The following is a 27345-nucleotide window of genomic DNA, read 5'->3' on the forward strand; positions in this document are numbered from 1 at the left end:
ACGATTCCAGTATAGTCTGTGACAGAATTTTGCTTGCTTTTGTGACCGGCTGTTGAAAACAGAGTTGCTTCCCAAGAGGATTCTGTTTTAGCCTCTCCAGGGACTTTTAACGGTGACGAGAAAGGTGCAGGTATCACTATATAATTAAAACTTCTTAGAAATGTATTTATAGTATCGTCATACTTAAATATGTCATTCCTTTATAGGTATGAACAGATTCCAATAACCAAAAAAGCGAAGAAAAAATTGGTAATAGTCAAGGAAAGGTAGCCAGAGGTTGCATTCATCATACTTCATGCATGAAAAAAAGCCTGAAGAATGAACAAGGCAGATTTCAAAATAACAAAGGGACAGATAAAGAATGGGAACAATAGCACGAGGGAGATTATACAAGGACACACAACACGGACACACAGTGTTTTCAGCCGCTACCATTTGTGCATCTCTGCAAAGCAGGAATGCATCGCCTGTTGCAGTGACCTCGTGGGATACAAGGAAGGATGGGAGAAGATGTTGGCGAGGAAAGCAGGGAAGGGAAATGGAAAGAAAATGGGGAGAAGCAATCGAGGAAGAAGGGAAACATATGAACATGGGATTTATGCTCACAACCAAGTCTCCCAAATTGTTAACAATTGGGCAGCAATTAGTGAAACACTCTCCTCTAGCACAGGGGTGGAGTGACTTCTCTTGTAAAGGTGATACGAGAACATGAAGCAAGGGCAAGGACATGATATGCACATATCTACCTGGCATGCATGCACACTTTGGGTGAATTCTTGTTTCTCAACTATGTCACAGCGATCCATTCTGGGGACTGAACACAGTCAGGCGTCATCCACTAGAGATGCATTCTGAGAAAGGCTCTTGGCTGATTTTATCACTGTGAGCATGCGATACACCAGCTGCGCGAATTGACACAGATGTGACGGGATCCCTCCTTGAGCAAAACTGTCATGCTGAGGGGTACAGCTGTACTTTGCCTGTATTGAAACTTTTTGTGGGTCCTATCATCAATTATCTTACGCTGTACTGTCCAAACATGTGCTTCTGCCCGATCAAATGGTACCCTGGAGTCCTTGTGTTCAGTTCTTCTTAACTGTGTTCAGCGGCTTCTTGAAAGTTTACAGTTAGCAAGGAGATATAGATATAGATATAGATATAGATATAGATATAGATATAGATATAGATATAGATATAGATATATAAACTAGAATATAACACAAATTGACTTTTTTCAAGGAAAAACTCTTTTCTACCTTTTAAGTCTAACTTTGATCAAACCAGAAACTACAGATTCCAGAGGTAGGAAATTAGCTGATACCTTATCTATTTACTGATAAAGCCAGCATTTGGCATCTCCCAGTCTTTAAGGGTATGAGAAGCTCCTAGTGTGCACATGATAAGAAGCTTATGACAGTTTGGGCAGGTAGGAAGTTTGGGCCCCACAATCCATGGGAATGGGAAGGAGGCTGGGAGTTGATGCTTTCCTGTTAACTCCATTTTCCTGAACCGATTGCTAAAATAATAGGGAACTTAGTGTATACAGTCAACTTCCCTTAGAGACATCAGTCAGTGTCGAGTACAAACACCCACCCTGTATCTAATGATTATAGCAATATAAATAATAACAGCTATAATGTTTACGCATTATTATAAACTATAAACTAACTTACCACCAACTTAAACAAGGTATACTGTTTAGCTTTGCAAACTTATTATGATTTAATCTTTAATACCAATCTAATTTCAGTAATGAGGAAATACAAGACCAGAGAGCAAATTGTTCTGAGCTAGAAACTGAAATGATGGAAACCTAGTGCTATGGTTTGAATATGAAGGTTCCCCTGAGCGCCTATGCAGTGACTCATGTGTCGAAGACTTTGTCCCTAGATGCTGGGGCTGAGAAGAGGCAACCGGCAGAGACTGGGGAGATGGCTCAGTTGGGAAAGTGCTTGCCACACAAGCATAAGGACCCGAGTTGAACCTTAGCACCCACAGGAAGAGCCTGACATGGTGGTGCAAGCTCAGAGTTCCAGCACTGGGTCCCTGGGTCTCACTGTCCAGCCAGCTTAGCCTAATCAACAAGCTCCTGACCCCAGTGAGAGACTCTATCTAAAAATCAAGGTAGATGGTTCCTCAAGATGACTTGAGGTTGGCCTGGCATCTACATGTATACACATTTGTATGTGTGTCTGCACCCACGTACACACACACACACACACACACACACACACACACACACATTCACATTCACAGACATCAACAGGGGATGCTCCATTGATGAGCTCCGAGCTGAATGGACATATTAGGGATAGAGTCTTTGACTCTAAATCTGTGAAGTCAAGTATAACTTCCTTCATGTAAGTTGTATTCTCGGTCATTTTGGTCCATCAGCGAAAGGCTAACTAACACAGCCTGGTATGCGTGGGTCTCCCTGCTTCTCCACACACACTGGCAAACTGGAGATCTTCCACTAACTCTTCTCGGCATCTCCGTATTGATTTACGATTGCTCCATCTGACAGCTAGAGCCCATAAATTATAAATATACTTCTTGGGGGAGAGTCTGATTTACACAAGTCACACAGATATCTGAATGGCAGTTAGCAATTTTTCTTTCCCTTTCAGTATAACTAGGTACGAATGTTTACACCTTTGAACCTCATAATGAACTCCATGCATTCTGTACACCGATTTAGAATGCCTTACTTGACATTAAGAATAAAAAGGCTATTTCTAACAATCATTAGCCCCCACAATGACAGTGTTTAAAGTACAGGCATAATGATTAAGTTGACCATGCTCCACTATCATAATGAGGGAAAATGGGACACAGAGTTCGATAGGAAAGGAAGCAGGGTTCATCCAGGGAACAGCTGGGGGAGGGAAGGTGAATATAATAAAGACATATATGAGATTATCAAAGAACAGATAAAATGTTGTGGGTTTTTTTTGTGAAGGAAGAGTGGTCTTGAAAACTCGTATTGATTTTGCCAAATGGCTTACGGATTCTCTTTCCCCGTATCAACCTTTATGGAAGGTGGAAAGTTCGTTTTCCCAAGCATGCTTTCTTCCTTTCCGTGCTCACAGAGAATGACTCAATGTTACGGTATAAATGCTTCCCCATTCAGAGATTTCCAGCAAATATTTTCATCAAATTCCATCATAATAAATTCATCAAACTAAAAATTTCCATCCAAATTTTCCATTCCAGTTTATCACTCTTCAGAGTAATCGTGGGTTAATTAAGATGACCTGTATTTCAGTTGTAAATAGAATCCTCATTGGCATCTGTGGCCAGTCCCTTGCCCTGACTTGTAAATCCTCATCAGAATTACCCCAATGCTCTCACACAGCATTGCAAGGTTCTCCAAACCTTCCCAACCTCTGCAACAACTTCTACAAGTACAGAATGTTTGGAGAGGGCGGGCAAGATGGTTCAGTGGGTAAAGGCACTTGCTGCTAAGCCTGATGACCTGAGTTCGAACCCCAGGACCCACCCAGTGGAAGGAAAAACTCACCCTGGCAAGCTGACCTTTTGAGTTCCCCGTGCTCACTGCAGAAGATCTTCATAGGAAGTTTCAAAGAAGGTTGGGGCTCCTCTTAACCAGAGTTTGCAGTTTGTGTATGTGATGTAGGGTGGGAAGAAGTAAAATAAAACACACACACATACATAAATGTAATTTGTTAAATTAAAAGTATTTTAGAAACGAGAGAGAAAGATCCACATGGGAGGTGTTAGTTTTAATCCGCAGTCAGAGACAAGGAACCTGAAGCCTAGAAAAGCCAGGCCAACTTCCCCTAACTGGCAGAGGAGGTGTCATTAAACTCTGGGCTGCTTGCTTTGGATGCTTTGGGTAGGAAACAGGAAGAGGGCAACACAGAGTTGACTGAGTTGCAAGGCAAGGTGCTGAGAGACCTGGATGCCACTCAACCTCCAAGGACCACACCAACGAGTTTCCTTAGCAGAATGCCCTTTCTCAAGAGCGTGTGTACATCCTGGAGCAAAAGGGGCCAGAAGCAACACCACATCCTCTACCCAGCAAGGTAACTGTGGTTCCTGTAAGGGAGGATGAAAAAAATCGTCCTTTGATAACCAAATACCGGTTCTGTTAATCCACCTTCTCTGAGGTCACTTGAGAACCAAGGAGTTCAAAGGTTCTCTATGGCTTCCATTTATTTTGGCATCGGATGTAACAGAAAAGGAACCACAGGGGAATTTATATGGCCCAGGCTATGTTCCAAATCTCAAACTGCTAAAAGTTATTTAGATTTTACTTCAACTCACAATCACACGGAGCTCGGTTCAGATGCAAATGCTTTCTGTATGGCTTAAGGCCAGCTAGGTTTCCTCAAAGGCACTTGTAGGGTTCTAAAGACTTTTGCCTCAAAGTTGCAAAAAAAAAAGTCCCAGACTTTTCACTAGAGACTGTTGTTCATTTATATGACACTGGGGTGGGAGGAGGTAAAATACACCACTCTGCCTTCCTTTGGGCATTATGGCCTCACAGTGGTGCTAAGATAAGCAAACTTCAGAAGCTGAGAGAAGGGCATTTACTCCTTTAAACTGAGTACATGATGTAAATAAACGTCTTCTAAGATGTCATACCTGAAACTGGATTCTAAATCTGAGTCTGTATGGAGACACAGATCTACATTGAGAAAAGCAGGAAGGAGCCCATGGAGGGCGAATGTGCTTCTGAGTGGAGCCGGGCTACTTTGAATGATCATTCAAGAAGAAAAGATGCCGCTCCAAACTGATTCAGAATCTTTGACCTTGTCACCAGTGACTGCCTGGAGTTATTTTTAATTCTCTGGAAGATTGTGATGGTGTGACTAGCCCAGGTAGGACTAAACCGCCTAAGCCCAAATTAGAACCGCCTGAAGAACAACTTCAGCCTGGATGGGGCCAGAGCAATTAAATGGTAATTGCCTTTTAGATACACTAATGCCACTAATTATATTACTGTGCTAACTGTTGGGAAAATGTGTCTAAGAGCTCTAGACCACTCTGGTGGGAGAAGGGGGTGAAGATTTATTAAGCCTGGCAAGGAAGCGGGTCCTTCCCATGCATTATCACCTGTGATCCTTACAATAACCCTACGAGGTAGTAGTTTCAATAAGGCTGAGTGACCCGATCAGTTTCACTTGGTTCAGGACTGAGTCGGATCTGTGTGGCTCCAAGAGCGGCGGGTTGGCGAGGCCCTGAGTAGGAAGAGAAATTGCTGACTTCTGGATATCCTGGATTTAGTAACTGTTTGGATGGAAATATGGCGGCAGGGAAAGATGAGAGAATTTGAGAAGTAGACCATGACAGAAACATCTCTAAGCATGAGGATCCCAGATGTGGAAAGTTAGAGTCCCAGATAGGAGAGCTTTGTAGGCACCATCCGGGTCAGATTTATCAGAACACAAGAGGCCCGGAGGGGAGGAGCTTCCCATTGAAGCAATTGATCTCATGAGGTCATTTTCTTCCATGGACATTTTGTCCTGGGGTAGGGGGTTGGGAGGTTGGGAGATGTGGATGGGGGGTTGCAGACCCCTAAGATTGCCAGCTTTGGTGAACTAGGAATTAAAGTGAACAGAGTAGTTTTATATACCTGAATCTTTCTAAGCCAGTCTACCAGACTGGCATTCTGTCAAAGGACTCCCCTCAGAATCCAGACACGGAAGACCTGTGGTAAACTGTGAACAGACTGAAAGATTTGGCTCATTCCTGCCTGCTTCCTTTCTTAGACATCTAATGGGAGTCTCTCGGAGACATTACAGCATAAACAGACACCAATGTGTGAAGATGTTTATATACCCAAATCATATTTATTGTGTGAATGTGTTCTCTGATATTGCGTGTTTGCGTACTCATGGGGAAAGGTAAGAGATAATTCTGGAAGTCAAACCAAACTCAGAACCTAATACAGATGTTGGAGAGCCCATGAGGACTGCTACTTCTTGACAGTGTTACCTCCTAATGGCCACGTCCGTAACTGCAGGACTTTCTGCTTGTGATGGAAAGGCACTTCCTGTGCTCTTTGCTAAAGATTGCAATTCTAAATGCTGTCTTTGAGCATAAACTCAGCCCCTGATTGCTTCTGGTGAAAGGTGATGATTAATTTTGAATGTCAGGTTGACAGGATCTAAAATCACCTTGGAGACAGGCCTCTAAGCATGTCTGTGAGGGATTTTCTAGATTGAGCTCACAGAGGTGGAAATACCCATGTTAATATGGACAGTACCTGCCCATGGGCTGGCATCCTTAACTGAGTGAGAAGGCGGGATCGTGCTGAGCCGGAATATGCATTTCTTTCTGCTTCCTGACTTTGGAAGCAACGTGACCCCACACTCCGATCACACTCCTTCCCTGCCATGACAGACTGTATCCCACAGAACTAGAAGGCTTGAGATACAAACAGTTCAAAATAGTAAGCAAAGTAAAGAAATGAACCCAAAGCTGGAGGAAGGCCACGAGATTTTACATTTATTTTATTAAATTGAATTGAATTGTGTGTGTGTGTGTGTGTGTGTGTGTGTGTGTGTGTGTGTAAGTGCCTCTACCCACTGAGCTATTTCACCAGCCAGGCAACAGGAATATTGTAATTTTTTTCTTTCTTCTTAATACTTAAATCTTACTGGATTCTCAAATTAAACATGTATGTTCGACTCACGTTCAATACTCATTTTTTCTTCAGGATCTGACTCTCCCAAGACAAGTTTGGAACAGACAGCCAAGCTCAACCAGATCCCTTGTTAATTGTACTCATCCATATCAGCCTTAGAAAAAGAGTCTCTGCCATTTCCACACCAAGTCCCCTTCCATGGAGGAGTGGCGGCTGGTGGGGGTGGCAAGATCATACGCAGAGGGGACTGTCTGCATGACTGGCGTCGCGCGCAGCCAAGTCCGTGAGGGAAAGAAGAGCAGCCATGCTACTTAGCATCTGTGTTCAATGCTGTAAGCATAGACTCTCTTGCTTGGCTGCATCTGTTGTCTGATGCAGAGACAGAATTAGGTATATTCGGAGTGGAATAGTTATAGACATCTTACAGAACTCCGTCTCCCAAGCTGAAGCAAGCTGGAACACACGCTGCTTCTCCCTTTAACCCATTTGTGTGTTTTTGTTATCACTGTATCATTTTAAAGGGGGCATTGCTAAGGCCACTGGGTGTGGTTCATGTGCAGTTCAGGCTCGCTGGATGCTCTGGTTCATTCCATCAAACCCCAACTGAGTTCTTGGCTCATTCCATCCTTGTTATCTAGTGAAATGTAGAGTTTTTTTTTTTTCCAGCTCTCTCTTCCCCGAGTTAATCTGATTCTGAACTTGGTAACTATTATGCATTCCTTTGAGTTCCCTGGCTTGAAGCATTCCGTTTCAACCGATAAGCCTTTCATTTTCCCTTATGCGAGTCCAGTCAGTACTGCAGTTGCTCTAACAAGCTCTGGGTTTAACAGGGTGGAAACGCAGCTCTTCATCCTTATTCTTTCCGCTTAATTCCTGTCATCAAAAGCCTCAAGACTCCTAGGTCTCCAGAGTACCCTGTGCGCTGAGCCACACTGACTGACAGTCTGTGTAGTGTTACTCTCTTTGTACCTGTATTATCTCCTATTCTTGTCAGATTGCTACGCCGTCACCCACCCTTCCCAAGCATTGAAGTGACAGGGACACAGCGCCCTCACCTAAGAAACAGGACTGTGGAGTACTGTAAAGATACTCTGAGGGCATCATGAAGATTAGAAGAGATAACACAGGCACGTCTTTACAATACTGGCTGGGACAAGGGTCCAGTGGATGTCGTTGCCGTTGTCACTGCTCTCGTTGGATTATAGGGTCCATCTCAATTAGATACACAAAATGACTCAATCATTCAGATCAGAGATGATTAGGAAATCATGACTTTCCATGGGAATTCAGAATACTCACATATAATCTTCTCCTTTTTATTCTTAAATAAGTCTAGTCTCCAAGAGTGGAACATTAACAAGATCGTGTTAATGGCCATTGATATTACTAGCTGAGGTTTCCAAATTCATTTTTTTCTTTAATTCCTTTTGTTTAGCCAATTTTCTACATGGTTAAGTTTGATTTTGCTAATGCATGCACAAATGATCTCTCTCCCCACCTCTCTCTGCTGTCACCAGAAACTAATGAGGTAGAGGTGGCAGATCAAATGATGCTGATGAAGGAGCGACTTTGAAAAGCCCACAGGACAGGAAGAGCAAACATTCGGAAAAAGAATCACACTGGGGACCTTTAGGGCATGATACAATTCTTCCTGCGGGGAGTGGCAGTTATTCTATACAGAGAATTTTAATTATCCAACTCCCCACAGTTTCAAGGTCACAGTAGGACACAAAAGACATAACATGAAAATATTCATCCCTGCCTACAGTAGCATCCCTCCGTATCTGTTATTTTTATTTGTATTCGCATTTGATAGTGTATCCAGGTCAGCAGTGACAAGGAAATGAGCCTTCCCAGCCGGAGTAAATCAACATCTTTGGAATCTCACGGATGCAGGAGAATTCAAGCCATTCCTTAGTACAAAACAAATAAAATGCGAGTAGTTTGGAAGTGAAAATGACAAGTTTGCCAAACATTCAGGGTTCACAAGGTCAGAGAAGGTGATTCTGGGTAACTGACCCACAGAGCGGGCCATTTCAAAAACACCTAAAGATTCACAGAGACATGGAAATGAAGATAATGAGATAACGCTCCACGGGCCAATGATCTATCGAAGAACAGAGACTGGACAAGCTGTGGAGCCCAAGAACATAAATGACTTTTAAGCAAAGTTGACTCTTCCATGAACCTACTGTAAAGTCAAACAAATTACATAATTTTGCATAGAGAACTGCCATCAAGCTGATTCCAAATTAAATATAAATTTTATTAAACTCGGACCATGAAGACTTTTATAATTGCAAGGTGGTTTTTCAAGATAATTCTAGTTAGGTGTTTGGCTTATTTACTTGTTTGTTTATATATTTGTTTTTACTGTTATGTCTAAAACACAGCTCCATGTTATATTGGTTTCATTTTCCCTGCAGTGCTCTGTATGACTCTCTTGGTTTTCTGTTATAAATGTACTCACACATTTGCTTGAGTAAATTTATAGACATTACACAATAAAACTTAAGTGTTAAACAAACATAACCCCCCCCTCAAAAAAGCATTCTCTTCTTTTCCAACTACTGCTTTCAGCTAGTAAATATCTAGAAGCTAAAGAGATGTTATAATACTACTAAATAGCAAGCAGTTTACCTGCCTGGCTTCTAGACACACAGTTTTGGTAGAGTTATGCCCCTTTAAACATAAAAGTGGAGGCAAAATTCAACATTCTTTAATGATAAGAGCAATAACTGGTGGATAAAAAAATTACATTACACACGAGGAAAGAACCTAAAAGGGTAATACATATAGTCCTGGATGCTGGAGTTGGTGAGAACCAGCCTTTTTCAGCTCACTTGCTAACACAAGTCCACCCACTCACTGTTCCGGAACCAGGTGATACAGTCTGTCAGGCAGGAGAGCCCCAGCTCTACCTGTCTGTCCCCACTCTGCTCAGCTGGGACTGCTGTGGGAATCCAAAGCGCGGGCAAGCATTCTCACAAGTCTGCTTGTTTGGGGATGTTTTCAGCAGAAATATCACTAAACATTTTGGTCTCAATGCGCCAAATGCAATTCTCACATCAGAACGCCAAAAAGAGTGGAAGAGAATGGTTTCGGGTACTCTATGGAACAATGTTTTTCTACTTGTGCGTGGAAAAAACCCCTATACCACGTACAGACAGCACACCTGACTGCTGAGAGGTTTTGATAAGCCAACGAATTCTCGGGGTCCCGTTTGTTCAGAAAAAAAAACCCACAAGGCCATCTTCCTGAGAAGCTGAAGCTGTTAGTATTTGTGACTACCCATACGGGTTCAGAAATAAAATATTCCTTTCAAATCCTACAGATATTTAGGCTGATTATCATTGAGCTGTGTGTGTGTGTGTGTATGTGTGTGTGTGTGTCTGCATGTGTGTGGGTTTGTGAGTATGTGCATGCTTTTGTGCATATATGAAGAGGCTTCAGATATTTTTCTCAATTGCTCTACACCTTATTCTGCTCTGACAGGATCTCTCACTGAACTCAGAGGGTATCCATTTGTCTAGGCTGGCCAACCAATGAACGTCAAAGTTCATCCATCACCATCTCCCCAAGGCTTTGATTACAGAGTGCACCCCCAAGGCTTTGATTACAGAGTGCACAGCCACATTCATCTTTATTTTTTATTGACTTTATTGAGCTCTACATTTTTCTCTGCTCCCCTCCCTGTCTCCCCCATTCCCTTCAACCCTCTCCCATGGTCACCATGCTTCCAGTTTACTCAGATCTTGTCTTTTAATTCTTCCCATGTGGATTAGATCTATGTATGTCTCTTTTAGGGTCCTCATTGTTGTCTAGGTTCTCTGGGATTCTGATTTGTGGGCTGGTTTTCTTTGCTTTATGTTTAAAAACCACTCATGAGTGAGTACATATAACTGTCTTTCTGAGTCTGGGTTACCTCACTCAATATGATATTTTCTAGCTCCATCCATTTGCCTGCAAATTTCAAGATGACATTATTTTTCTCTGCTGTGTAGTACTCCATGGTGTAAATGTACCACATTTTCTTTATCCATTCTTTGGTCAAGGGGCATTTAGGTTGTTCCCAGGTTCTGACTATGACAAACACTGCTGCTGTGAACATAGTTGAGCACATGTCCTTGTGGTAAAATTGAGCGAGCATCCTTTGGATATATACACAAAAGTGGTATTGTTGGATCTTGAGGAAGGATGTTTCCTAATTTTCTGAGAAATTGCCATACAGATATCCAAAGAGGCTGTACCAGTTTGCATTCCAACCAGCAATGTAGGAGTATTCCCTTCACTGTATGACCTCTCCAGCATAAGTTGTCATCAGTGTTTTTGATCCTGGCCATTTTTATAGGTATAAAATGGAATCTCAGAGTTGTTTTGATTTGCACTTCTCTGATGACTAAGGATGTTGAGCATTTCCTTAAGTGTCTTTCAGTCATTTTAGATTCCCCTTTTGAGAGTTCTCTGTTTAGGTCTGTACTTCATTTTTTTAAATTGATTTATTTGTTCTTTTAATGACAAATTTCTTGAATTCCTTGTATATTTTGGAGATCAGACCTCTGTCTGATGTGGGATTGGTGAAGATTTTTTCCCATTCTGTAGGCTGCTTGTTTTGTTTTGTTGACTGTGTCCTTTGCTTTACAGAAGCTTCTCAGTTTCAGGAGGTCCCATTTATTAATTGTTTCTCTCAGCGTCTGTGCTACTGGAGTTATAATTAGGAAGTGGTCTCCTGTGTCAATGATTTCAATTGTACTTCACACTTTCTCCTCTATGAGGTTCAGTGTGGCTGGCTTTATGTTGAGGTCTTTGATCCATTTGGACTTGAGTTTTGTGCATGATGATAGATATGGGTCTATTTTCATTCTTCTACATGTTGATATCTAGTTATGCCAGCACCACTTGTTAAATATGCTTTTTCTATTTGATACTTTGCTTCTTTGTCAAAAATCACGTGTTCAAAGTTGTGTGGATTGATATCCAGGTCTTCTATTCAGTTCCATTGGTTCTCCTGTCTGTTTTTATGCCAATACCAGGCTGTTTTCAGTACTGTAGCTCTGTAGTAGAGTTGGAAGTCAAGGATTGTGATGCCTCCAGAAGTTCTTTTACTGTACAGGATTGTTTTTGGCTATCCTGGGTTTTTTGCTCTTCCATATGAAGTTGAGTACCATTCTTTCGAGGTCTGTGAAGAATTTTGCGAGGATTTTGATGGCATTGCATTGAATCTGTAGATTGCTTTTGGTAAGATTGCCATTTTTCTATGTTAATCCTGCCTACCCAAGAGCATGGGAGATCGTTCCACTTTCTGGTGTCTTCTTCAACTTCTTTCTTCAAAGATTTAAAGTTCTTGTCATACAAGCCTTTCACTTGTTTGGTTAGAGTTCCTCTGAGATGTTCTATGCTCTTTGTGGCTACTGTGAAGGCTGATGTTTCTCGGATTTCTTTCTCAGCCCAGTCACCGTCTCCTACTCATCTTTTTATGGAGATGCTGAGGATTGAACTCAGGTCCTCACATTTGCACAGCTAGCGCTTCCCGAATGAACTATCACCCCAGTCCCCATCAGTGCGATATTATAGGCCAATTACATTTTACCCTTTCCAATTAAAAGGAAAATTAATACAAGTTACTGATTACTATTTTATTTCTCTCATAATTTCTGATTAAGTAAAAGTGTTCACCAATTCATCAAGGTTTCTGGAGAAAGACTTAATGGACCTTCAAATTACAGTTACTTCATTCAAGGTCTAAAAAATCTCATGTTTCTCGTTGAAATGTGATATTGGATGAGAAACCTGCTCAATAAGTTAAGTGCCTTAACATTATTTTGATAGTTCAGATCTAATAAATTTCTAGCGTTTAGATGTCACAGCATGATTGAATGCATTATTTGGGACTTAAGCAATTTTTCTTCCTTAAAACCAAATTGTAAATTATTATCCTTGAAACTGTTATTTGAAAATAATTTTCACATCTAACTTCATTAATTTTTCTATCTGAACAATTTTACATGAATTGTTCTTTTGAAATCTCACATGAAGTTATAATTGCTTCAAATAAATTTTCAAACATTAAATTGCAAGACACTATTAAAAAGCCAAAAATCAAACTTATTTTTTGAAATCTACTTGATTTGTTTTCAGAAGGGCACAAATTCTTGACTTTAGATTACTTATGTCTTCTAACATATATCCTGAAGTTTCTCTGAGTTCAAAAGTTCAAGGGTATTAGTTCTGAAGCATGCCAGAGGGCAAGCACTGTTTTCAATCAACACTCAGCAACAATCCGCACTCAGCAGCAGCTCCCACCAGCTCTCCATGGTACAAGATGCTGCAAGGTCACAGACTGCAAATGGCAGTTTTAAAAAGTGTGATTAAGAAGTTGAGAGGATCTGGAGAGTTGGGGGTTGATCCGGGAGGAGTCAGTGAATATGATCAAAATGTACTGTGTGAAATTCTCAAGGAATTAATAAATTGTTTTTAAAGTATGATTTTGTTCTGAAGGCAAATGTAGAAAATGACAATAATAACTCACAGGGAAAAGCATTCTGTATTCTTTGGTGGATACCAGCAAAACAATACAAATATTATAGAGATAAAGAGAAAAAAATGTTGTACCAGGCTAAATAGAGACTTAGAGAAAAATGCACCTTTCTCCTAGATGTGATGTTAAGAGTTTACTGGAAGCTGTAGTCCTGCAGAATGAGGCTCTAAGGAGGCTAGGTAAAAAATGGCAGTAGAAGAGATTCCCCATGCAACAATTAAATATTCTCTAAGTCTCCTGTTACACATTGAAAAGCAAGTTTTAACTTCACTAAGCCTGAAATTATAGCCCACTTAATGACCTGGAGAGACTGAAGGCAGATCTGAGGGTGAGGGCCCCTGAAACTACGAGACTCCCATTCTTTCACACACCGCTTCACACTGTCCAGTACCAGCTGAGCATGTTGGATGTGGCCACTGGGGTCCCAGCAGTGAGCCAGCCAAATGGACTCCTCGTCCTTGGGAACTCATTTCTACAAAGCTTACCATAGCGTTCTGCTTCATGAAATACCCTGTTCTGTCCAATAGACTGGCAACCGGCACTATCCACTGAGCACCTGAAGTGTGGGCTACTGCAGACAAGGAAACAAACTTACGTCTAGCTCTATTTTAATGCACTACCTTTAACTTGAAGTTGCAGCATGCGGCCCGTGACTGCCAATCTTGAGCAGCACAGCTGATGTGGATTAATCAGATGACAGTAAGTCCATAACATCTTCTCAGTCTTGTGAAATAAGGGAGTGTGGTGTGACGGAGGACAAGGAGATAAGTTGTGTCCTTTTAAATAAGGTCAGTCAAAAGAGGCATTCTTAAGAAGAGATCTAATTAACAATAAAGAACAATCTATGTAAAAACACAGGGGAAGAGGAAGTTTCCAGGCAGAGGGCATCGTAAGGCCAAAGTCCCGAAGTGGGAGTGAGCTCAGCAGCGTGAGAAGGATGCACATGGGGCAGAGGGAGGGTCTGGGGGAAATATCAGAATAGAAAGCTGATATATGAGTCTGCGGGGCCCCACGTAATGGAGGATTTGGGACAGACTCTGAAGAATAAGAACCACGTGAGAGAATGCCGGAAGAGCTTTCATTGAGTGAGATCAGGTAGAGGCAGAAGACCAAACTGCGGGAGGAAGGGTAGAAGCAACGGGCAGTTAGAGGGGTATAGGGTACGACAGCGGTAGAGCAGTAACCGTGGTCCAACTCCGAATGGATCGTGTGGACATGCACTGCGCCTATATTTGTTTGTGAGGAAGCAAAGAACGGAGCTGATGGTAACCTCAGGGTCAGCTGAAGAACGGATCCAGCCCACCCACCCTCACCCCCAGTCCAGGTCACTAGGGAGATACTGACCTAGGAGTCAAGGAAAAAAAAAAGTGTTCAAAATCCTGGAAGCATTCAAAGCAGGAAAGTCCTTAGGAAGCAAGGCTGTGTGTGTCTGTGTGTGGGAGCTTATGCTTGGGTGCATGTGTGTGGGCGTGTATGTGCGCATGTGAATAAGATGATAAGTAAAGTGTTCCCACTTTCCTCTGTCTGATCAAGCAGAATTGCTTTAACATGAAGCATACGAGTGTGATGACTCTGAATGTAATTATCATAGCTACTTTTCCATTGTGGTGCTAAAAACAATAACCTGGCAACTTACAGAAGGGAGGATTTATTTCCGGCTTATGCTTCCAAGAGTCTATCTGCATCACGGCAGAGATGGGAGCCAGCAGGTAGGCAGGCAGCAGGCACTGTGACAGGATGGGAAACTGAGGGCTCACCTCTCACAACGATAAAACAGGAGGCAGAGAGCATGAACACAAAATGACTGGAGTCTCTTAAACCCCACAGCCTGCTCTGAGTGACAGACTTCCTCCAGGAAGGCCACACCTCCTAAGCGTCCTTAAACAACCACCAACTGGGGACCAAGTATTCAAACGCCTGGACTATGGGGGACATTTCATGCAAGCCACCACACAAATGCCATTTTGGCAATAGTCATGACCGCCAAGGTATACTTCAGGATAGCGTTAGGTGCCATCTACACGTTCCTAAACACGCATGAGTGGTATCAACCTTCAAAGTGTTCTTCTACACCATAAGCAAAGGCGTGCAGTAACGGGACAGCTGGGCCACAGCCCACTACTGTTTACATCGTAAGTGTCGTTTCCTTGTTTTCAAACTCTGGATTCCGCAAAGTATTTCCTGACATGTTCACTGGTAGAGAAGTCCCCCAGGGCTTCCCATGTACAATGGTGTCACTACATGTATGCATTTAACTTGAAAAAACCTTGTAGAGGAAGGGAAAAAGGCCAGTGACATAATACAGGACATTCTATCATCCCCCTCAGAGTCCGGTAATGAACCTGGCGACAAACAGCAAGATAACTGTTTATCTCCCTGTGTGATTCCTATTTATTTCATGGTATGGGGTTGTTCCCTTGCTGGGGGCTTTCTTGGCACTTAAAGAAATGCATTTCTCACTACAGCATAGTCCTACCTCACCAGACACTAAAGACAGTGATTTTCCAATTTTACAGAAACCACTGGCAGCTTTGAGTTTATGTTAAGGTGGATTTTTATGGGCAATTTAATAGGCTTTCAAGGGTCATTTTGACTAGACATAATCTTTGCCTCATACACTGAGTTCATAACGTTATAGCACCATAAGTTGGTGTCTCACTGTGTACCAATATTAAGAGCTGCTTTAGTATCACTCAGAAGGAAAATAACAAAGGATCATAGATGACAGTATTTCAGCCTAGAAGAATTTGTATATAAAGCTATGTTATAAGGTTTTTCTTGGGTGGGAGAGCCATTTATATGTGCAAGATATTTACACAAGAAAAAGGAAACACACACATTTCTGAGGGGCCTTAACTTTTTGTTTAGATCCTTGAAGCAATGTTTTAAATTTCAGTTCGGGTTTTTAAATCTTTGTTGATATAACCTGTGGACAAGAAAGGGAAGTTTTCCCATGGAATCTGCTTACCTCTCTAGAAATGAAGCTAAGCTCTTGAACAAAGAACACACGCACTCCGCACACATGGACCGCTTTCTACTTAAAGATTATATGATCTCAAAGCCTAAACATTCTTTTGGAACATAAAGCCAGAATTTATATCTTGGCACTGGCAGATGTAGGAACGATGCCTAGAAAAACAAACATGTTTTCTTTAATTACTCCTCACGGAAAAGAAGTACAACTGGAGATTAATATTGGTGGTTTAAAAATGCAATCAAAAGCGGGGTTCCTATCGGGAGGAAGCCTACATTTGCACTGTGCTTTAATGCAAATTAAAAAGGATAAAAATAAATAAAAGGCCACTAGATGTGCTTTAAAGGGGTTGTTTCATTTACTGTTTTGTTTTTGATTAGGTTTTTTTTTTCCTCATGTTTAAACTCCTACCAGGCTGATCATTGAAAATATCATATAACCCGAGTCGCTTAATATTAGTGTGATTCCTTCATTGCAGAGCTGTCCCAAGACAATCAGCTCAGTCAGGGCAACTTTCCCTTCTATTGCATCTGCTGAAAAGTTTCATAAACATCTCAGGCCAGTTAATTCTTTCCATGGGCTTCAAGCCTCATTGACATGCAGATGAGAGTCCTATCAAATGACAAGTCTGGCAGCCAAGTGGAGTGAATGAACCTACCCACCCAGAAATGATGGGACTGTAGCCCTGGAGCCCAGAGGAGACCTGGCAAGAGTTCCCTATGCTCTTATCCAAGCCCTCTGCAAGACCAGGGTCTCTCGAAAAGCACCTTAGAGGAGGCTCAATTCTCAGAATGCTCTTGCCTGAATCCACTGAAATGTGAAACAAGAGACATGAGTAGTCTGTGTCTTAATGAAGTTCGTGGTTTTCTGAAATAAGAGTCATGTAAATTAAGAAATGCAACAGACAGGTCATGGAAAAGGGTCAGTTTGAAAACCTGAATTCTATACTCTGTGAACTCAGGGCCTGGCTGGACTAGTCTGGTTACCAATATGTCTTCACACCTTGTGCCACATCTGGAGCATGGGTGTGTTGAGTGCCCATGTGACAGGTCATAGAAGCATAATCAACAAGCAGTTGATTTTAGCAGCTGCAAAATTTTCTGCCAATCACTGCCTGAAAGCAGCACTGCTTCTCTGAGTCCTGAAATGTGGTGCTTGCCACAGACCTATGCTTTCCATGGGGACTTGCCTCCACGCCATCCTTATACTTGGCCCCTCTCATGAGTCCTGATTGACCAAAGCAGCAGTTGATTTCCCTCCTCAAGTTTAACTGTTAGGTTAAGCATTTTGTTGCAAAGTATATATCATGATTGGACAGTTTAATGAACCTTTACAAACTAAAACCACCCCCTTCTTGTCCTGTCTCAGCCACTATCTCCTCTCCCCTGCATGTCAGGAAGGTGACCACATCTGGAATCACAGTACAGGAAGAGGGTTTGTGGTGTCACCTTTACGTGAGTGGAATCAGGAAGGATGTTCTCTGTGTTTCTTATTCTCCTCTTCCTCAACATAATGTTTAGGTGACTCATTTACACTCTTGTGTGCACTGTTGACTGCTTTTACCCCCAAAAATCCTACTGATGTGAATTCCCAGCTCACTAAATAAGGGAAAAACACTTCTGAAAACATCCAAGGCTATGGAATCAGTTGTAGGAATAAATAGAATACAGACAAAGAGGTATGGCATATCAACTTTAAAAAACTAAAACTTTATTATGTAAAAGAAGGTGATTCCATGCACTCTGCACCATCTACATGAAAATAACAAAAACAAGAATTTGTTAAGTGGATGCAAGGAGCCCAAAACTTTCTTCTTATGTTATGTCATTTTCCCATACAATTGATATTTTTTCCTTGATTTGTAATGAAGATTAAAAAGAATGATTCTTTTCAATAAGATTCAAAGTAGAGAAGAAAAATCAAAAGTTAGAAACAGTTGACAACAGCAGAAACCCGACCCACTTAAAAAAAGTTTTCCTCTTTATCAATGAAGATATTTCAAAGTTACCTTTGTGGTAAGGATCTGTGTTGTCATTAAAAAAAAACAATTAAAAATGATTTCTACTAAGGAGTCCTAATGCAGGGATCTTGTACTTGCTGTTTATTCTTCAGCATGAGATGCAGAAAACTCAGTAGCCAGAGTAGAAAACTTGTCCAAAGAAATGAATTTTTAACCCCATTAATGAGACTCCAATAGAAACTGCAGCATTAGGTATGAAGCTGTTGAAATCTATGGCTTCTTCTTAAAGGAGGCTTGGTAAGAACGTAAGTCATGAAACTGGCTGGGAGCTTTTGAAAGACAACAGTAGAGACTATTATGCAGTAAGTGGTGAACTTTCCTTCCATGACAATACAGAAGCGATAATATTAGGAACTGACTTGGTGGGAGCGGCTGGCTGAAACTTGACAAAAGGAGCAGAGACAGAAAGATAAGCACCTTGCACTGAAAAATACCACACTGACCAATGTAATGCAGATGAGAAAGCATCATTTAAAAACATTGAGTTGTCCAAGAATCAGAAAACTGCACTTGGCTGACTAAGTAAGTCAGGCCCACTTTTTCACCAACAGCTAGGAGATGAGAAGCTAACAGAGATTCTAAGAGGCCGGTGTGTGTGTGTGTGTGTGTGTGTGTGTGTGTGTGTGTGTGTGTGTGTGTGTGTGTGAGAGAGAGAGAGAGAGAGAGAGAGAGAGAGAGAGAGAGAGATCAAAGCATCCTGCTGCTTTGGAAGATGAGAGGTCACCATCGGCCAGAAGCATCTCCCTCTGTGCAAGGTTATCATCTGGACCTGGTGTATACGGTTGTCATTACACTGTATACAAACTCATTCGGTTTAGGTAAGAGTTGGCCAGATTTGCTATGCAGCCAGCCTTCCCCCATGAGGTCAGCACAAACATCCCGGTTTACAGCTGAAACCAGCCAGCCAGAAGATGCTGCATGCTGCTGCTTACTGACTGCCCTTTGTTGCGGCCTGTCTGGGTCTTCATGACATTAAAAGCAAAGCAAAACAAAACAAATGAAAAAAGAACAACAAAAAAGCTGCATGCTGGCTACGCTAAGTATTCAACCACTACAGAAGCAAAAACCATGTTTTTAATCCACTGTTAGCCTCAATTTTTCTCTACAATCAAATACGCAGACAGAGAAGATGTAAAACGAGGAGAGACAAAATTACAAAATGGAATTCAGGAGTGTAAAAAGAGCCGGAAAGAGGGAACACATAGATGTGCAAGAGAATACAGACTAAAAGGAAAGTGCTAGAGGTACACAGAGTACAATCTGATGTTCTAGACACACGTAATAGTTCTTACAATGGTCTTCACAACTAAGTAACGTTAACAGTACTCTGTCTAGACCACCTGCGGTATCTTAGCAACTAGCTGATCTTTGGTGCCCCGGCTTCTATGCAATCCTCCTAAGGACATCCCTTAGCGCCGCCGGTCTTCTGTCCACTTATCTCCCCATCCAAGGCCCTCTTCCCATCGGGCTTTGCTGTGAAACAGCCTACAGGGAATTTAGAACTACCTCTCTCGTGATTTCACTGCGCATGTTCTATGGTCGTCTGGTTTTGCTCCACATGTAAACACCCCTAAGCACATGCATGCACAAAAATCCTACAATAATTCTCCTTTGCAAACAAGGATGCTCAGCAAGAAGCTGTGGGTCAGAGTCTGAGCTAAAGATCAGAGAAACGATTTATCAGACTTTCCCAGTAATCAATAACAGAAACAAGCAAGTAACACAGACACACGTGCATGCACACACACTCACACACCAAACAAATTCTGGAAATTCATTATCGCATTTAAGTTTTCCTCCTTACAATGAAGATATGATCTATTATATTTAAAAGTTAATCTATATAAGGCAAAACATAAATGTTCAACATATTAAAACAGTGGAGAAGGTGTAAACCATATTTCTTTTGTTGCAAAGCTAAGTGCCAGTCGTTTTAACACAGACAGACGTACTGTCTGCAGTACCCACTAACTATCTGGGAAGGCACTGAAGGATGGTTTCTTTTAAATTCTTTTGCACAGGCTCTGATTAGATGTCCTGAGACTGAGTTTTTATGATGTCAGTATCTTTAAAGGTCCCTTGGATATTACTTACTGTTCTGGATCCAGAATCACTACACTAAATAGATTTTGTAGAAATAAATAAATAAAGGAGCTGGAGGTTTAAAATACAGGGGCCAAGTGAGGCATGTTCTATTCATAATTAATGGTGAGATAAAGCCAGAGTCGTGGCATTTCTCTATGGGTTTTTATTATTAGAGAATAATTGGTAACAAAAATGGGTCAGTAGACCTCTGAACTACAACACCAAGAGAGGTCTCACTGGGATATTATTTTAAGTAAGCTCGTTAGGCGATTTACCACAAAATAAAACAAAGCTAGTATCCTAAGTGTAGAACCAGAGTCAAGGAATGAGTCAAGTGCAGTTTTTCTCCAGGATGAAATCATGCAATAGGCCAGCCTAATCTAGAGCTATCGCTACAGACCTACTCAAAATGCCGTCAGTTTCCCCGGGAGCTTTCCTAATCCTCTGGTTCTGAAATGATTCTCCTGGGAAACATCTTACAACCTGGTCCAGATCCGTCCTTCGTTTTTCAGTTGTTCAACTGACCCAATGCTGATGACTCCTCATTTTCTTGATCCAGGCTGTTTTTCTACTTCTTTGAATTAAAAATTCTTGAAATAAATTTGTTCTAGGCTGACATGGGTTCTGGATTTGGCATTGCCTTCTTTGGCATTAAATTTTTGCAACTCTCATCCAATCTCCCCAGACTGCTGACTGACGGCATTTGCTTGGTGAGGTTTAGGTTAGGACTACTTTTTTTCCCATTCCTCTTCCTTCTGTATTGTAGGTAAGCAATGAGTGAGGGCACATGTGTGGAAGCCAGAGCACCACTTTTGGGGTCCGTTCTCCTCTTCCTCCGGGAGGAACCTGGGGTTGCACTCAACTTGTGAGGTTCAATAGCAATGAACTCCTGAGTCATCCTGCTGTCCTAACTACCACTACTTTGAAGTAGGACTTGATGGTTCAGACCTGTTAATCCCAATTGTTTGGAGGTAGGAAGATCTCAAATTCAAGGTCAGACTGAGTAACTTCACGAGACCTTATTTCAAGATAAACATTATAGTTCATATATAATGTTTATTGTTTGTTGGTACAGTGCTTGCTTAGTTGTCGTGAGGTCCTAGAACTAACTGATCATTGTATGGGAGTCAGGGGGTGAGGGCACTACTATTATCAGTAAACATTAATGCTCCTCTTATGGTCGCTCACTTTGTAAGTGAACAATGGGATTCAGCTGACATGAGAATGTCTATTTCTTCATCACTTATTGAGCAGCATCATGGCAATCTGGTAGATCAGAAGACACCTTTTATTTCAGCAATGGGAAGGCAGAGGCAGGTGGAGTCTATTAAGTTCAAAGCCTCCATAGTGTCTTCTAAGTCAGGCAGACTGTATAGTAAAATCTTGTCTCAAAAAAAAAAAAACCCCTAGGTCATAAACACTAGGAACTTCCAAGACTCTAAGACCTAGACAGCAATGTTTCACAAATGCCACTGGCTTATAGATTGATTGTTTCTGGAATGAGAAAAGACCTCATATCAAACAAAAAGATATATATTTAATACTTGTAACATAAAGGATAACCAGCCTATAGTCCACAACCCCAGAGAAGTAACAAGGAGAACCCTAAGAGAGACATATATAAATCCCCTTGGGAAAGGGAATATGTAACATCTCCTGAGATCTTGTGTGTGAAGGGGGAATGAAAGGGAGGAGGGAGGGAAGAAGGGGAGGGAGGAGGAGAACAGGAAGGAATGGGATGGTTGAAATGGGGGAAGGACAGAGGAAGAGCAAGGAAAGGGATAATCTTGACAGAGAAAGTCATTATGGGGCTAGGGAGAAACCTGGCACTAGGGAAATTCTCAGGAATCCACAAGGATGACCCCAGCTAAGACCCTAAGCAATAGTGGAGAGGGTGCCTGAACTGGCCTTCCCCTGTAGTCAGACTGATGACTACCTTAATTCTCATCACTGAACCTTCATCTAGCAACTGATGAAAGCAGAGGCAGAGACCCGCAGCTAAGCACTGGACCAAACTTCCGGAGACCAGTCCAAGAGAGGAAGGAGAGATAATATGAGCAAAGGGGTCATGATCATAATGGGGATACCCACAAACAGCTAACCTGAGCTAGTGAGAGCTCACTGACTCTGGATTGAAAGTGGGGGAACTTACATAGGACCAAATTAGGCCCACTGAACGCGGGTGACAGTTGTGTGGCTTGGGCAGTCTGTAGGGACATTGGCAGTAGGACCAGGAATTATTTCTAATGCTTGAATTGGCATTTTGGAACCCATTCTTTTTGGAGGGATACCTTGCTCAGCCTAGATATAGGGTGGATGACCTTGGTTCTGCCTCAAAGTGGTGTGTTAGACTTTATTGACTCCACTTGGGAAGCCTTACCCTCTCTGAGGAGTGGATGGAGGCTTGGAGTGGGGGGGAAGGAGGGCTGGAGGAGGGGAGGGAGAACTGGGATAGGTATGTAAAATGAGAAAAGATTTTTTTTAAAAAATAAAAATAAATAAATAGTTGTTTTTATGGTTCTCTTTTTAAGTAACATAGAAAATGTTGGGGAGTTAACTTTCAAGTTGTGTCTCAACTGTTGAAACATTTAAGAGTGAACGAGAAAGCATCCAGCCATTTGAACGAAATTTAAGCACATTTATAGCATTTTTTTTTTTAGACATTAACTCCCACTGCTGGTTGAAGAGGTGACATTAAAATATCTATACTGTGGTCTGCTCATTACATGCTTGATAGTGTTTAATATTCAGAGGCTGAGGGAAGCTGGGAATACAAAACTCTTCTAGCTCTGGTATAATAAAAATATCTTCAGAGCATGTGTCAGAAGGAATGCTTCTCAAATTCAGCTTTTCCTTCCTTAAAGAGCTTCCATAAGGTAGTTCTTTGTTTTACAGTATTCTATAAATAAAATGAACAGAACCATGGGAGAGTGGTTATTGTTTGCATACACCATACTGAATGTATTATTTCAATTAAAATGCAAACAATTTCCAGAAATCAAAATTTTAATTAGAAAAGAAATGAAGGAAATCATCTGGACACCTATGGAAGTGCCACAACTTTCTAATTGCTTGGAGGACCAGAATATCACATTCTTGCATGAAGTATTAGCACTCTACCCATGCACACACACACACGCACAGGCATGCTTGTGCATGCATGCATGTACACACACACACATACACATACACACACACACACACACACACACACACACATTATTATTATCTTTGTACTCTGGCCTCAAGCACAGAAGTCTTTCAAGACAGGGAAAAAATATCGCTCCCTAAAGCACTCCTACAAATGGTCAAAGAAAGTAGAGCTGGTAGGCAGATGTTCTTTGTGGTAAAGATGGATATTACGATGGCCACTTTATCCCAGCAAGATTTGAAAAGCATTTCTCACACAGATGGTCCAAAAAGCTGTAACATATTATGGATGACAAAGAATTCATAGTCTATCTTTCAAACAGTTTGTGGGGAGAAAATGAAGAAAAGCAAATAACATTGACTTCTGGAAGGTTCTGTCAAAGTGCATGCCTTTCTTCAGCTCACTAAAGCATTGGCTTATCTCTAATGTAATGACCCAAATTAGCTCACATCTGGGAATCATTCTTGCAAAGCTTGCCTCAAACTCTGTTTTAATTATTTGGTAATAGAGTTAATGTGACTGAAAGGAGCCTTATACAATCCAGCGACGACTGCTTCTATTATATCCATAATTACATTCATATTATTAGTGTCTCATAACCTCACAGTTCAAATATCTCAGTAGTCAAAATTATTACTTTTATGTGGCTACTAAAAGGTTTTAAAATTGGCTTCTTGGCTTTATGCTGCCGTGAACGGGAAATGTCAAAAGACATGCAAATAGAGCATTTCAATCATACTTCCTTCTGCCCAAATTCCAGCATGTCATTACAAATAAATCTGAGAGTCCCACTAGTCAATGGGTAGAGGGAAGACACGCTCCAAGTGTCTACTGATTTGGCTGTCTAGATCATCTCTAATTTTACAGCTCTGAAGCCTACGTCTATGAATCTATCCTTTGCCATAGACGTGAACTAATTAAATTTATAGGTCAAACTGCCCTGAGTGAGAAAGGCGGGAGCTTGATGTTTGACTGCGGCAACATCGTCAGCTATTTGAGATAAACTCTATTCCCTCATCGCTAACATCTGGATCGTACTTTTAACCTCACTTGACGATGGTAATAAACTTAGAAAATTTAAAACCACGTACAGCAAATCACAGGAGAAAGGGAATTCATCTTTGAGTTTAATCCCTGAGAGGCCAAATTCGGGAGGACAGTGAAAACATTACCAGCCAAGTCATTCCCAGCAAGCATTCTGTTCTGTGCAAAAGTCACAGAACCATGATATCCTTGACAGTCTTATTCTTCTAAGATAATGTGGCTATGGGCTCCACTGGGCTGTCTTTAGGGAGAAAACTGTCAGAAAGCAGGCTTTCCTGGAAGTGCAGGAGCAGAGAGATGATGCCCATCTTCACAGTCACGGCACCTGCTGTGATGCTCTGCATGGGATGAAAGCTCAGCATGTCTACTGATGAAATAAATTGTCCTGCCGTTTCCTGGGATTTTGGGCGGCACACCCTCCTACTCCTTACCCTCCTGCTTTGCTTTCTTCTATGCGCACCCATCCTCTCATGGCCGTGAATGTGTACCAAAGCATGTACACAACCGCCAGTGTTGAGGAATTTCAGAATCTAGGAAGGAAATGGTAGCATGGTGTTGTATACCACATGAAGATGGGAGCAGAGGTGGTGGGAGCTGAGTTTCAGGACAGGATCGATCACCAGTGCACTCTTGGATTGGGGGAGTCAACTCCACTCCAAGACACGGACAACAAGCAGTGCAAAAAGGCGAGCAGTGGTGAAGATGTGGGAGAAACTTTTGGAACTAGTCTGTAAGAAACACGTGCCAGTTCCCCCACACACAGCTACCCCAACCCTCCGGGGCTTTATGTATATTCCAGGAGCAGTTTGGGGAGAGGAAAAACAGCTAAACAAACAAAGAAAAGAAAAAAACAGTATTTTTAATTATTTTAGTCTTATGTTTAAAAGTCAGAAATATGAGTTCTTCTTTCTCCCCTCTTTCTTCCCTCTTTTTTCCTCTCTTCTTTCCCTCTTTGTTTTGGGAGATGAGTTCTCCTTACGTTCATGTGTATCTTTAAGGGTCAAATAGACATAATTTAAAAACATAAGTACATTCTAGTCAACTAGTAATTATAAATTGATAATTGGCTTTTCAAACTGGGGGATTACACAGCCCTTTCATTGAAGGCACCTGTGAATTCTGTCATCTACCCACAATCATGTTGGCCCTCTTGTCATATAAGACGTTAGTGGTTTTTGTTACAAAGATTGAAGAGGCTGCATTTATTACCTTGTCAGCACATATGTCCATAACTCCTCAAGACTCAATCATGGTTGATGGGCTGCATATCTTTATTGTTTACTAAGTTCGCAGCATTTTCATGCAAACATGTCCAGGCCTAACAACTAAGCCAAAGATTTCTGTTTTCCAACTTAATGGGTGAATGGCAGATTTTCTATCAAAGACAATTTTTGGATTAAAATACTAAATATGAAGGTGCTTAAATATTTTTTGAGCAATTTAGTGAGCTGAAGAAATGTAAATGCAAAGTCAGACGACAAAAGGATAGAAAAATCTTTACGCTCTGAATGGGTAAACTGCTGCTTGAAATGAAAAACTCTCCGTTGCTGGTTCTAATCCTCCAAACAGAACTAAAGGAATATTGCACTTGACTGTCTACACCAGGGAGAGAACCTAATGCTAAGCATCTGTTCCTTGATAAGCCTGAAACGGCTAACTGCATAAGAAACGTTGGGATCTCTCTGTGCCTTTTTCCTTCCTCCAACATCTGGGCTTCCCTTACGTCCTTCCAGCTCAGTGCTCGCTGTCCTCTGAAGTCATTGTACGCTTGACATGAAAAACAGACCCTAGGAAAACTAATCACATAAAATGAGGAGAAAGCTAAATCTCAATTACAGAATAATTAATTATAAAAGCATTAGGTAGAATGACCATGCTGGCTGCTATGCTTCTTCAGTTAGAAGTCTCTCAACAATTTATTTGCAGCTACGTCTGCGATCTTTAATATCCCCACTCTTTGCTTTTTCGCAGCAAGTGTCTGGAGATAATTGACTCATTTAGTCAACAATCGCTCCTCGCTCGCAGCTTACGTGCCAGGCATTGATCTATGCTCTGGGGTTAAAGCATGGAACAGTATAAAAGCATCCAGCTCTCTTGAAATACGGAGAGGAGGGGGAGGATATATAAGACTACATATCTAATTCCAGGTACAGATGGGGGCTGCATAGACAAATACCGTTGAAGGGGATGTGGGGCTAGCTATACTTTTGTGTAGAGTGGTCAAGGAAGATCTGGAAGAATGGAAGGTGGGTCAAAGTGTAAAGTGTCTGGAAAGAATATAATAATGATTTCCACACTTTAGTTGACTATCAACTGTGTGTGTGTGTGTGTGTGTGTGTGTGTGTGTGTGTGTGTGTGTATGGTTTCCCATCTGGCTAGTAACCATAGAACAAGGGTTCTTAAGCTGGATGGTTTTGCCTGTAAGGGACACTGGGACACTTGGCCATTGCACCTGAAAAGAGGTTACTATTCCTTTCTCACAAGATGCCAGAAACTGCTAAATAAAACACCCAGGGAAAAGCCCCTCAAGTGACCTATTCAGACTTAGTGGAACCGAGGCTGAGAATGCTGCCACAGAGATTAGCAAGGGAGCCAAAGCCTCCATACCGAAGAGAACGTAAGCAGAAGACCATCATCTGTTTAGCATCTGGACAGAGCACTGATGATGTAGTTACGAAACGTTCTTAGTGATCCATTAAAGCGAGACATAATCATAAACGGACATTACTTCAGTTTAAAAGCAGTTCTATGTATTTAAGAGGCCATATTGCCATTGCCGCAAATGTCCAGCATCCGACATTTCATGTTGATTTGAATAAACTCCCCAAATTATTGAATTAAAAAAAATGTGATCTAACTAGAAATGATGGGTTGCCATTGGATGAGAGATTTCAGGTAAAATCATTAGGGGGAGAAACAG

General features: G+C 41.5%; 1 protein-coding gene across 5 annotated transcripts in view; it reads right to left on the reverse strand.

Annotated features, from left to right (window-relative positions):
- Sncaip (synuclein alpha interacting protein) overlaps positions 1-27345 on the reverse strand; it is a 145618-nt gene that overhangs the window by 86602 nt on the left and 31671 nt on the right. The window lies entirely within an intron of this gene.

Source organism: Myodes glareolus, chromosome 13 (genome assembly GCF_982192425.1).
Source record: "Myodes glareolus chromosome 13, mMyoGla1.1, whole genome shotgun sequence".
Classification (NCBI taxonomy): Eukaryota; Metazoa; Chordata; class Mammalia; order Rodentia; family Cricetidae; genus Myodes; species Myodes glareolus.